The sequence below is a fragment of the Sarcophilus harrisii genome, chromosome 5 (assembly GCF_902635505.1).
Source record: "Sarcophilus harrisii chromosome 5, mSarHar1.11, whole genome shotgun sequence".
NCBI lineage: Eukaryota > Metazoa > Chordata > Mammalia > Dasyuromorphia > Dasyuridae > Sarcophilus > Sarcophilus harrisii.
This window is the reverse complement of record NC_045430.1, coordinates 45,051,018-45,064,532: the sequence shown is the minus strand read 5'-3', so window position 1 is coordinate 45,064,532 and position 13,515 is coordinate 45,051,018.

Below are 13,515 nucleotides of genomic sequence, written 5' to 3'. Positions count from 1 at the left end.
TTTATACTCATATAAACATCCATGTATATAAGTATGTCCCTTTAAAAATAGTAAAGTAGATGACTGAGTCATTTCTTTCATAATCTAACTTTTCATTACTCATGCATAATCTGATTAGAATATCACTAAGTATACCAATGCTTTAAGAATATAATATTATTCTCACTTATTTTTAATGGAAAGAGAATGAAATCATTATGAGGAGGCACTTGCTAGACTCCAGCATCAGAATAGATTCCATTAAAGTGGGCCACATGATTCTTTCTACCCAGTATCTCTCTTGGTTCAGTTAATAGCAGGCTATTTTTTACAGACTCTGGTAGCCTCCATGGATGGCATTTAGATATAAATAAGATCTTTACAATGGGCATCTGATTAGATTCTTGATGATTCCAGCTGCTAATATAGTTGTTGAAAACCCAGCACAGTCATTATTTGACCCCTTGGCTGTCAATAGCAATATACACTACTAAGGAAAACTTTGGAAGCCTTTTCATTACAAGCAAGAATAATTCATGTTTCTCTATGTAAAATGCAGAGGATACTGAATATTTTTTAATCCTCTAAGGTGAAACTCATCTATTTAATTCTTTGTCTTCTTTGATTTAATGTGCTTAAATAAAGACCTTGCAAAAAGAATACCATGAGACAAAAAGGTCCTTTGTTTCACCATGTAACTTCTAATAAGGTTCTGAATAACTTTCTGTTTCCTTTCTCCCTTAGAAGAGGTATAGGAACTGTATGACCCATACCATGTCCTCCCTTAGCCTTCTCCCTTCTTCCTTTTAGAGATCAGAACATAGAATCTTTGAACTTTTCTTACATTAGAAAACACATCGATTCTTCTCTGTGCATAACACAGGAGCGATTCCCCATTTAGATTGGAGCTACTAATTCCCTTCTGTTGGAGGCTTTGTGTGACCTTTTACATATGCTGGGACTGAATTCTATCACACATCAACAAACTATATTATTTGGAAGGGATAACAGCAGCTGTCTAATCTAAACAATATACCAAAGAAGCCTGTAACATCTAGCAAGTGGTAATTCGGACCCCAATTGAAGAGAGATAATCTGATACTAACTGAAATCACTAATTCCACCTTGAAAAGATCTAATTTTCAAGATTTTAAAAATAAGACTAATATTATCTCCTTTCCAATTTCACCTTTAAAACCAAACATATTATAATGAATCTTTCTTCAATATGACATCCTTTATCTTTTCTCCTCTTCTCTAGGCTAAACATTGCCAGTTAGTTTATTATATGAATTTAAAATATTTCACTATCCAAAATGCTCTCTTTTAGATGTTTTCCAAATTAGCTCTGTCTTTTTTTAAATCATAATGAACTTGGTCTCTCTATGGTTTGATAAAGACAGAGAAGTTTAGTTAATTGCCTCCTGGTTCCTAGAAGTTATGCTTGTTTAATATAGCTTTAGATAAATGTTAATTACAGTTTTTGTTTATTTTTGTTTTCATTTATATTAACACATATTAATGATTAATATTTTAAATTGACATTGCAAAAATTGCCTCAAAATTCTTATCATACAAGCCATTATTTAACCATGTTACTTGAATTCTATACTTTGAATTCTATTTCTTTAATCCAGATGTAAATTTTCACCTTGACCTTTAGTGAATTCCATCTTATTAGATTCATGTCATGATCCACCTATCCAAGATTTTTCTAGACCCGTCATTCACTGTGTTAATCATCCTTCCCAGAATTGTAGTATGTGCAAATTTGAATGGGAAAAAAGCACACCAGTTAAATATTTATCAAAAGTATCCTCTAAAAAATGCTAAATATCACAGGGGTAAGCATAAATCCTTAGGGCATCCTTGTCCATTTACTACAATGTCCAATTGCACTATGCGACATTACTCTCTATCTTATAAAATCCTACAGAATTTATTTAATAAATCTTAACATTTCTACAACAAATATCATTGATTTTAATAAATCCATTTATATGTTACATCTCATAGAATATATACTTTTTGAAAAAAATGTATTTTTATTTTATTTTTGTGTTTGTGTTTTTATATCCTTAGTATATAGTACTTTTTAAAAATGAGCTTAGAGTGGAATTCAGTTAAATAAATTGAAACATAGTGTTTAATATATTTGAAACTCAGAAAAATACATAATTGATAATTAGTCCAACTGCATGACTTTGAAATTGAGAAAAATGAAGTTCAGAAAGAAAAAGATCAACAACTATTCAGTACCAGAACCTTTACTATTACATGGATGTGTATTGTTTAATTGTTATAGCCATAGAAATACTCTTCAAAATATCATGAAAGGATATATGTGGGAAAAGAGAACCAAGAGAATACCATTGTCAATGAGTAATTTAGTTTTATAAATGAGCATCTGCATGTGTGTGAATGCATGGATATTTGTGTGTTTTGTGTGTGTGTGTGTGTGTGTGTGTGTGTGTGTGTATATCTATCTCTGTGTGTGTGTGTGTGTCTGTGTGTATTAGGCAGTGGAAGTTGAAAAAAGAATGTGAAAGAAAGGAAGTATCAGACATGCTTATCAAATTGACCTCTGCCATTAATGAAGGAAGACTTTAGGAAGTTTATGTAGTCATAGGAAACACTTCTTCCTTTCAGAAGTAACCTGTATTTGACTTGCCACAGAATCTGGCATGATAAGTAACTTAATATTAAGCAACTCATTCTGTTCACCTTCCATATAAATGGTTTAATCTTCATGACCTAAAGTATTTAACCCAAAAATAAGAACTAAACTTCCCAGGAAAAGACAGCAATAAATTGTGATTATAATGATGATTGTATAAAAGGATTTAACAGCAGAGGAAATATTTTCATGAATCTGTATACATAGAAATACATGTGTACATACATAATAATGCATTATATCATGCTTCTAAATGTGTAGCTATAAATGCAGATGTTTATATGTATGTATATCTGTATAAGCATATGTGTATAAATACATACCATCTATGTTTATATATTTCCAATGATAAGTACATTTATATATTATAATATATAACCATGACAAAAGAAAAGAAAAATAAATAATTTGAAAGGTGAAATAAATAACAATGACTCTCCACCATTAAAAAACTATAAATGATTACAAATATATGTGTCTCTAAACCTTTAAAGATAAGCAAAATTATTTTAACATATTATTCCTTATACCTGTTTTGTTTTCCTGATACATTCTAATTAGTAGTACATAAATAGCTCAGCTACAAAGTTCGTTTAGTAAAAACAAAACAAAAGAAAAAACAAAACAAAACAAAACAACAAAACCAGCCCCAATCATTATGCTTGGTGCTAGAAGATATAAAGCAAGAGCAAAACAGATAATTCCTTTAACCATAATATATTGTATTTAGGAAAATGGTCTTTGTGGAACTATTAAATATAAAATATGTACAAAATAGGTAAAAAGTGCTTGCCAAGGGAATATCACTAGCACCTTGAAGAGAGAGATTTCCAGATAGACTTCTTATAGGAGATAGCACTTAACCCATGTATTGAAAGAACTGAAAAGGTAAAGGAAGGGCATGGGAATAGTATTCTAAGCTTGGGGATACACTGAAAATATTAAAAAAAAAGAAAAAGAAAAAAGATTTGACATAGGTTTACTTGCATAATAAATAGCAAATAGTTCAATCTAGCTGAAATATAGAATATGAGGTGGAGAAAAGTTTGGGAAAAGCCTACAGTGAGTTGAGATAATTAAATGATAGATTGGAAGAAAAGAAAGTGCTCCAGATGAAGAGCCTAGACTTTACCATTGAAAATGAAAGGGCAAAGTGTTCTTTTTATTTTCACCTAAACAATATCAATTTCTTCACATATATATTTTAATTATTCAAATTTGTTTTTCTTATGTAAAAATTAAAATCGCTAATAACCCTTTAACTTTTGCTTTACAGAATTTATCTTATTTGATCTTCACAAAAATGCTATTAGGTAAGTGGTATTTTTTTTCTTCTAGTTTTACAGATGAGAAAACTGAAGATACAAAAAAGTTAAGGGGCTTATCTGTATTGATTACCTAAAACTTTTTAAGGATTAATTTGTGTCTAAAGCAGGATTTGGATTCAAGTGCTTCCATCTTCAAATCCATTCTTCTACCCAGTGTGCTATCAAATTTTGTTTACAGTTATTTTAAAAGGAATTTATCTCTTGCTGATGGGCTTTGTCAGTAATATATTAAAAAGCTGATGATTTGTATGGGTTTATTTTATATTATGCAACTTTGTTAAAGCTTTTAATTGTTTCCAGTAGCTTTTTGGATGATTTTCTAGAATTCTCTAAATATATCATTATATCATCCACAAAGGGTGGTAGTTTTATTTCCTCATTGCCTATTTTAACTCCTTTAATTTCTTTTTCATTTCTTTATTGCTAAAGGGAAAATTTCTAGTACAATATTGAATAATAGTGGTGATAATGGGCATCCTTCTTTCATTTCTGATCTTATTGGAAATCCATCAGCTTCTCTCCATTACAAATAATGTTTGCTATTGGTTTTAGACAGATACTCTTTATTATTTTGAGGAAAGCTCCCTTTATCCCTATGTTCGCTAGTGTTTTTTTAATAGGAATGAGTACTGTACTTTGTCAAAAGCTTTTTCTGCATCTATTGAGTTTATTGTATGCTTTTGTTTTGTTGGTTTTTGTTTGTTTGTTATTGTTGGTTTTGTTATTGATATAGTCAATTATGCTAATAGTTTTCTTGATATTGAACCAGCCATGCATTACTTGTATAAATCCCACTTGGTCATAGTGATAAGATAATAATCTTGCTGATAAATTGAGGTAATCTCTTTGCTCTTAATTTAGTTAAATTTTTGTATCAGTGTTTATTAAGGAGATTGGTCTATAATTTTCTTTCTCTGTTTTGGCTCTTCTTGGTTTAGGTATCAGTACCTTATTTGTGTCTTAGATGGAATTTGGTAGTATTCCAAATAGTTTACATATTACTAGAATTAATCATTCTTTAAATCTATGGCAGAATCCACTTGTGAATCCATCTGGCCTTGGAGATTTTCTCTTAGGAAGTTCATTAATACCTTTTGCATTTTTTTTTTTTTTTTTGTAAAATGGGATTAAGTAATTTTTCCCCTCTTTTGTTAATTTGAGCAGTTTATATTTTTGTAAATATTCATCTATTTCAGTTAGATTGTCAGATATTCTGCCATACAGTTGAGCAATAGAGCTCCTAATTATTGCTTTAATTTATTTGTTATTAGAGGTAATTTTACACTTTTCATTTTTGATGTTGGGATTTTTTTTTCCTTTCCCTAATCAAATTAACCAATGGTTTATCTATTTTGTTGTTGTTGTTATTTATAAAACCAACTCAATTTTATTTATTAGTTCAATAGTTTTCTTAGTTTCAATTTTATTACTTTCTCCTTTGAATTTCCATTTTGGTATTTAATTAAGGGTTTTTTTAATTTGTTCTTTTTCCTGGCTTCTTTACTTGCATGCCCAATTCATTGATCCCCTCTTTCTCTTTTATTGTAGCAGTTTAGAGATATGAAATTATTATTATATACTATAATATTTGTCATTATTTATTTATTATAATACTTATTAAATAAAATAAATTATATATAAATAACACATTATTATTTACTATAATATTATATTGTTATAAAATAATTATTTTTTCTTTTATTATAGTTATTTAAAGATATACAATTTCCGCTAAGAGCTCTTAGGGGAACTCAACTGCTTTGGCTGTATCCAATAGGTTTTGGTATGTTGTCTCATTGTTGTCATTTTCTTGGATGAAAATATGAATTGTTTCTGTGATTTGTTGTTTGACCCACTCACTTTTTAGAATTGGTCTTTAGTCTATCTTTCTCTGCCCCTTTATTGAACATAATTTTTATTGCAGCGTGGTCTGAAAAGGAAGCATTTACTGTTTCTGCCTTTTTGCATTTGATTGTGAGGTTTTTATGTCTTAATACATGGTCAATTTTTGTGTAGGTGCCATGTACTTCCAAGGAAAAATTATTCCTTTCTGTCTCTATTCAATTTTCTCCAGAGGTCCATCATATCTAGGTTTTCTGGGAGTCTATTAACCTTTTTAATTTATATTAGTAGTAGTATTTTTGCTGAGGTAATTGGGGTTGTGACTTGCCCAGGGTCACAAAGCTAGGAAATGTTAAGTATCTGAGGTCAGATTTAAACTCAGGTCCTCCTGACTTCAGGGCTGTTGCTCTATCCACTGCGCCACCTAACTGCCCCAACCTCCCTAATTTCTTTTTTGTTTATTTATAATTAGATTTCTCTCATTCTGAGAGGGGAGTATCAATCAATTTTGTAAGCCCAAACTACTTTTCAGGGTTGATGTGCTATTATAGGTGAGCATATATTCATAACCAAAAACTTCAAATACCCATCAGGCAGTTACAAATAATTCTTGAAATTAAAGCAGAATTAATTTAATTACAAAAGGATTCAAGGAAAGAACAATGTTGTATCTGGCTATAAATGTTCTCAGAAAAATCTATTTCCCTAATTAATGAAGTATCTGGATGATACCGTTGATAGAGTTCCAGACCTGGAGACAGAGACATTTTGCTTTGTGCATTCAAATCTGGCTTTAAACACTAACTGTGTGATCCTGGGCAAGTTGATTGATACTGTTTGACTCAGTTTCTTCATCTACAAAATATGCTGAAAAAGGAATGGCAAAGTATATTAGTATTTTTGCCAAGAAAACCCCAAATGGGATCACAACCAGTTAAATATGACTGAAATGACAGATTAACTACAAAAACAGCAGCTCCAATAAGGAGAAGGATATAATATTACTCATGGTAGGAAGTTAGAAATTTAAGTCTGAATGACATTTTCTCTTTCAGTGTTAGTACAGCGAGTGGTAAACATTGACCTTTCAGGAGCCAGAAATAAAAGGTGTTGAGGCCAAATTTGTGCTTCCTAGGGTTCTTTTCCATTTCTCTGCCAATTCTGGTATCACTGCTTAAATCTACACTTTCATTAAAATCTAGATGTGGGTATTAGTTCTCTTTTGTGTCTTTGCCTATATTTGAACCTTTTAGATATTACAACTTCTGTTTCAATGCCACCACAAGATTCACATAACCCTTTTTTACATCCCTGATGTAAGCAATCCTAGTATAGTGACATTTTTACAATAAAGGCAGCAGTTTCTCCCCCCAATGTCTAAGCCATTTCTCGTCATTAAGCTTTGTGGTGCCATGGAGTCAGTTAATGGACACATCCATTTCCGTTTCCATTTAAAGGATAGAATGTAATTTATTAAAAAAATGGCTTAGGTGATATATAGCTAATTTATTTTCTTTTTAAAAAAAATCACAAATAATGCTTTTAGTAGGATTTTTATACACTTCATTAATTTATTACAGAGCTGTACTTCTTTGGACTTCATAATCATGCCCATAGGAACCTCATCATTCTGCAAAATTTCTTCAGACTTGGAACTTATCAGTCTTTTCTGCTCTTGGGGCCCTTCTGACTAAAGGTAGAAAAGAAAATTTCTTAATCATTAAAAGAGATACATGAACCAGTCATCTCTTTTTTCCAAACTTATACTCCTTTGACAACCTCTTATTCCCATTCTAGCTAATTCCACCCTCTCCATTTCATGTCCCTCTTTTTTTTTTTTTTTTTTTTTAAAGCTTCCTTTTGTGTATTGTCTTACCCCAATGAACTAAGTTCCTCATCTTACTCTTCTTTGAATTGATTGCTAGGGCTTACCAAACTGCCTGGTAACTTAAGTTTAAGTCACCTAAGTTACTAATATTAATTGAGTAACTGACCTATTAATTTTTTTGTTATTAATAATTTTACATAGTTTTAGAAACAAAAATACTGTAGTTCTCATTTCATAATTTTCTATTGCCAAAGAAAAAGAACTGACTTTCAAATCAAACAATATAATTTTATCATTTTTTAATAATTCATGGCAGCTTGATTATAGGTGAATTTTATAGTTATTTAAAAATTTGACTATTTTAAAATGATTATTGCAAATTCTGTTTCATTTTTCAAGAATTGGATTAACATATATATCTGGCTATTTATCTTTCAGAGAATATCTTTCAGAGAATACTCATGCATTTATCAAAATTTCTAATTGACTTACAATGTCTTTATATCAAATGGCCACCTCTTTTATTCCTTCCCTTCTTTCTCTCTCCTTCTATCCCTCTCTCTCCCCCCTTCTTCTCCACCTTCTTCTCTTTCTTCTTCTTCTTTTCCTTCTCCTCTTCCTTTTTTCATCCTCTCTTCTTTCCTCCTCCTCCTTCTTACTCTTCTTCTTTTGTTTTTCTCCTTCTTTTCCTCTTTCCCCTCTCTTCCTCCTCTCCTTCTATTCCTCTTCCTTGTCTTCCTCCTTCTTTTCTTTCTTTTTTCTCATTCTGGTTAGGATGAATTATTTTCTATCATGCAAAAATTCTTGTATATATATGTATATTATATACACATGTATTCACATATACAGATGTGTGTGATATGCATATACATACATATGTGTGTATAATGGGTTTAAGTGAGGCAGATTAATTTGTTCAGCTTTGCCTCATTTAAATCCAATTCATTCTTTCTTCTAGAGGCATCAAAATTCAATGGCAATAAAAAATTCAGGATGACTGGCAATGGCCTGGAATGCATTGGATGATCTTGGTTTCTTTGATATCTAACCAAACTCTAATCGATGCACATCATTTGCTTCAACTGACTTCATGGATATTGAAACAAATTATTCTCATCTATCCATTAACAAAGGGAAATCTTTCTAAATTGGGGATAGACATTTCCTTAACTTAGCAATGGATTCAGGCCCATCAGGCCCTTAATCTAGTTTAGTTTATCTGCTGAGATTGTTTATCAGAGTGTGACCACTGCACATGCTACCAGTTTCTTGGAGCCAGGGATGTGCATGCATGCCAGGTGGACATCAAAAATGAATAAGCAGCCCTGAAAAGTGTTTGGCAAGGCCTTCCATCAGATAGTCCTTCTTAAATAGCCTTTAGGATGTGTAAAAAAATATGTAGTCAAATTTATTTTTCTCCCAAATAATTTTAAAATATGTAGACTATTAAGAATAGTTCCCTTGTTTCCAATTTTACAAAATATAATAACCCCTTGTACTTTAATTGTTTTTATGTTATATGTATGTGTTTTATATTTAGGTAGCTGATTTTTGTGGAATTCACTATTGTGAGACATTGTTCTATTTCTAGTTTTCATCAAACTTCTGTTTATTTTATTAAATTACAAACACTTTATTTAGTTTTATTGGGCTTTGTAAGGCAGTAGATTAATATTTGTGTCTATCTCATTTTGTCTAACTAGCCAATTGATCTCTATCTGCCTACCCACCACCTTCATTTTCAGGTTATTTTGGTGTTTGGTAATAACTGCACTATTGAATAATGTAGGAATTAAAAAGATAAGATATCTAGTCATTTGTTTTATAATTTTTTTGTTTTTATTACCTTTATTCTTTCATTTTTATTATTTTATATAATTCTATAAAAATATCATTAACATTTTCATGAGAATAACACTTGATCAATTGTGGAACCATGATGTGGAAGCTATTTGTTAAATTATTGACTTATAGATTGACTTGATAGTCTTGTAAATCATGAGTTTGCTGGGCATCCAACCTTTTTTATGGACAAATAATTACTATTACTGTCAAATCTTTGGTTGATAAGTTTATATTCTCTGTATCAATGATGGAATTGATTTAGAGTAGGAAGTTTTACCTTCAAAAATTGTTCAAAATTTGTTCTACAATATTTAACAAATATGTTTCTTATTAATAGCCACTTTATAGATAAAGTTAGTAACTGATACAGTTAGTAACGTTTTAGTGTAAATAATGAATCCCTTGAAGTGGTACTATTCTTCAAATTCACTGCATTTTTTCCCATTGGGCTGTAACAAATCCCTATATTTGTCATAATTATAAGTTTAAAGCTTTTGACAATGTCAGAGGATTCATTATCTGTACTAATTAGGATCTAAGAGTACATATGAAATGCAATATAAGGAACAGTTAATAAGCAACTACTACTATATGCAGATCTCTGTGGTTTGAGTTCAGGAAAATATTAAACAGTTAATACATGAGACCCCTTCCTTCTTGCAGCATATTTGTAGAAGAGAATAAATGGAGACATACTAGTGATGATTACTGAATTTTAGTGATTTGTGAATGCAAAAGAATTTCTTGGCTTGATGGTCTAGTAAATTGCATATCCTAAATGCATTTTTGATAATGCATAAAAGCCACTGAATTTGTTTAGTAACACCAGCCACCTAAGAAGGCAGAATTGTATTAGAAAACTCTTTTATTACGTACCTTTTAGAGTTAAACTTCTGGCAAAATTAGAATTTAGTAGCTGTGCTGACTGAAATTTAACTCAAAATCATGCAAATTTGATTGAAACAAAGGTTGTGTGCCCAAATTGCTTGGTATGTAGGATGAAATAAGACATCTGTTATTTGTTTTAATTAATATACATTTATCTGATAACATCTGGGTAATGTATTAGTTGCTAAACCAATTTTTGTTGTCTACTCTGGCGCGAATTCTTAGAGGTAACAGTAAGTAGGTAATGTTTTTGGTGTAATAAAAAATACAATTCACTCAGATGCCTATTTTTTTTTGAATGCCATTGATGCGATTCATATTAATGTTTTTGTTGTACTAGACTTCAAAGGCTCAGTTTTAAAGACTTCATAATTATCTGAAATAGAAGTAGCATATTACTTTGTTAAAAATACAAAGGCTTGTTGAGGCAGGCAAAGAACAGACATAACTTTCTGTAACTTCCTCTGATCTTTCTCTCAAACCAACAGCAGATTACATCTCTAAACTAGTTTTGAAGCGACAGAACCTACAAATATTTGAAGTGACAAAACCCACAACATAGTTCTAGAAGATACTTTGGAAGAACTTCAGAACAGGTCTGTTTCAATTACACAGGGACATAATCTGCCAAGTCCATACCACACCCCAGGGAGCCTGAGACAAGGAGCTGGGTCAGGTAGCCAAAGTGTTGCTGTGTCCATGTATCAGGGAACCTTCTGTGAGTGTCTGCCCAGGTTGCAGGGGCATGGCCTATTAAATTTGCTGCAAGACACAAAAGCCAATACAAAAGGCAAATTGTAAGTTGCTAAGCCCTGGAAGAACTCAGCACTTGGTCACAATTACCTAGCATCAGAAGTCAGTCAGAAACACTGGCCACAGAGCAAACTAAAGCAGATATTTCTCCTTTGACCTAAGAGCAGATGTCACCACTTTAAAAATGAGCAAAAAAGCAAAAAGAACTCTAACTATAGATAACTTGTAGGGAGAAAGAGAACAGACCTCAAACCCTGAGATTCAAAAAGGCAATTTAATTGCAGATGAAGTCCTAAAGACTGGTATGAACTGGTTCCCATTTCACAAGGTCTTCTTGGAAGATCTCATAAAGTATTTTAGAAGAAAAATGGGGAAAGGAAATGAAATCATTGCAAGAGGGCATGGGAAAGGAAAAATAGAAATTATCTGAAGAAAAATTTGTAAAAAATAGATTTAATGAAATGGGAAAAGAATATACCTCCCTACAATATAGATTTGATGACATGGAAATAGCATATAACTCCTTACAAAATAAATATGAAAAAGATACCGATTTGTTGAAAAACAGAATTTGTAAAATGGAAAAAAAAAATGCAATGAACAAAACAATTCAATTGGCCAAATGCAAAAGGAGCTAAAAAAGGTAACTGAAGAAAATTGTATGCTAAAAATTAAAATTGAACAAATGAAAGATTCAAAAAGAATCCATTATTCCAGATTAACTTTGTAAGGATTGTTTTTTAGATCTAAGAAGTAATTTCTTGGGAGTTTAATTGGTATAGCACTGAATAAGTAGATTAATTTAGATAATATTATCATTTTTATTATATTAGGTTGACCTACCCATGAATACTTGATATTTTGCAAGTGATTTGTGTGGAAAGTGTTTTGGAATTGTGTCATAGTTCTTGACTTTGCTTTGGCAGGTAGACTCCCAAATATTTTATATTATCTAGAGTCATTTTAAATGGAATTTCTTTTTGTATCTTTTGCTGCTGGACTTTTTTTGGTAATATATAAAAATGTTGATATTTCTGTGGATTTATTTTGTATCCTACAACTTTGCTAAAGTTGTGATTTGTTTCTAGTAGTTTTTTAGTTGATTATCTAGAATTCTCTAAGTATACCATCATACATTTAAGACATAAGAAAACATTCTGATAAGGCCTTATTTCTAAAATATATAGATAATTGACTCAAATTTATAAGAATTCAAGCCAAAAGTCAAGACCATTAACAAATGGTAAAAGAATATAAACAGACAGTTTTAAGAAGAAAAAATTAAAACCCTTTCTAGTTATATGAAAAAGTGCTCTAAATCACTATTGATCAGAGAAATGCAAATTAAAACAACTCTGAGATATCAATACACACTTCTCAGATTGGCTAAGACAACAGGAAAAAATAATGATGAATGTTGGAGGGGATGTGGGAAAACTGGACATTACATACATTGTTGATAGAGTTGTGAACTGATTGAACCACTCTGGAGAGCAATTTGGAACTATGCTCAAAAAGTTATCAAAATATGTGTACCCTTTGATCTAGCAGGGTTTCTACTAGGTTTATATCCCAAAGAGAACTTAAAGAGGGAAAAGGGACCCACATGTGCAAAAAGGTTTGTGGCAAACCCTTTTTATAGTGGTAAGAAACTGGAAACTGAGTGTTTACCCATCAGTTGGAGAAGTTATGGTTATATGATATATGATATATGATATATGGTATATGTATATTATGTTGTAGAATATAACTTTTTTTTTGCAAGTTCAGTCCAATTGATTTACTTTTTTTATAAATAGCATATATGGAGAATTGACTCAAATTTATAAGAATTCAAACCATTCTTTAATTGATAAATGGTCAAAGTATATCTGAAATAATTTTTCAGATGAAGAAATTGAAACCATTTCTATTCATACGAAAAAGTCCTCTAAATTACTTTTTTTCAGAGAAATGCAAATTAAGACAAATCTGAGGTACTAGTAAGCACTTCTCAGATTGGCTAAAATGACAGGAAAAGATAATGACAAATGTTGAGGGGAATATAGGCAAATGGGGACACTAATACATAAATGTTGATGGAGTTGTAAACTGATTCAACCATTTTGGAGAGCAATCTGGAAGTATACCCACAGGGCTATGCAACTGTACATACCCTTTGGCCCAGCAGTATTTCTACTGGTCTTGTATCCCAAAGAATTTATAAGGGGGGGTAAAGTGAGCCATGTGTGCAAAAATGTTTGTGACAGCCCTTTTTTAGTGGCAAGAAACTGGAAACTAAGTAGATGCCCATCAGTTGGAGAATGGCTGAACAAGTTATGCAATATGAATGTCATGGAATATGATTGTTCTACAAGAAATAATCAGTGGGATGA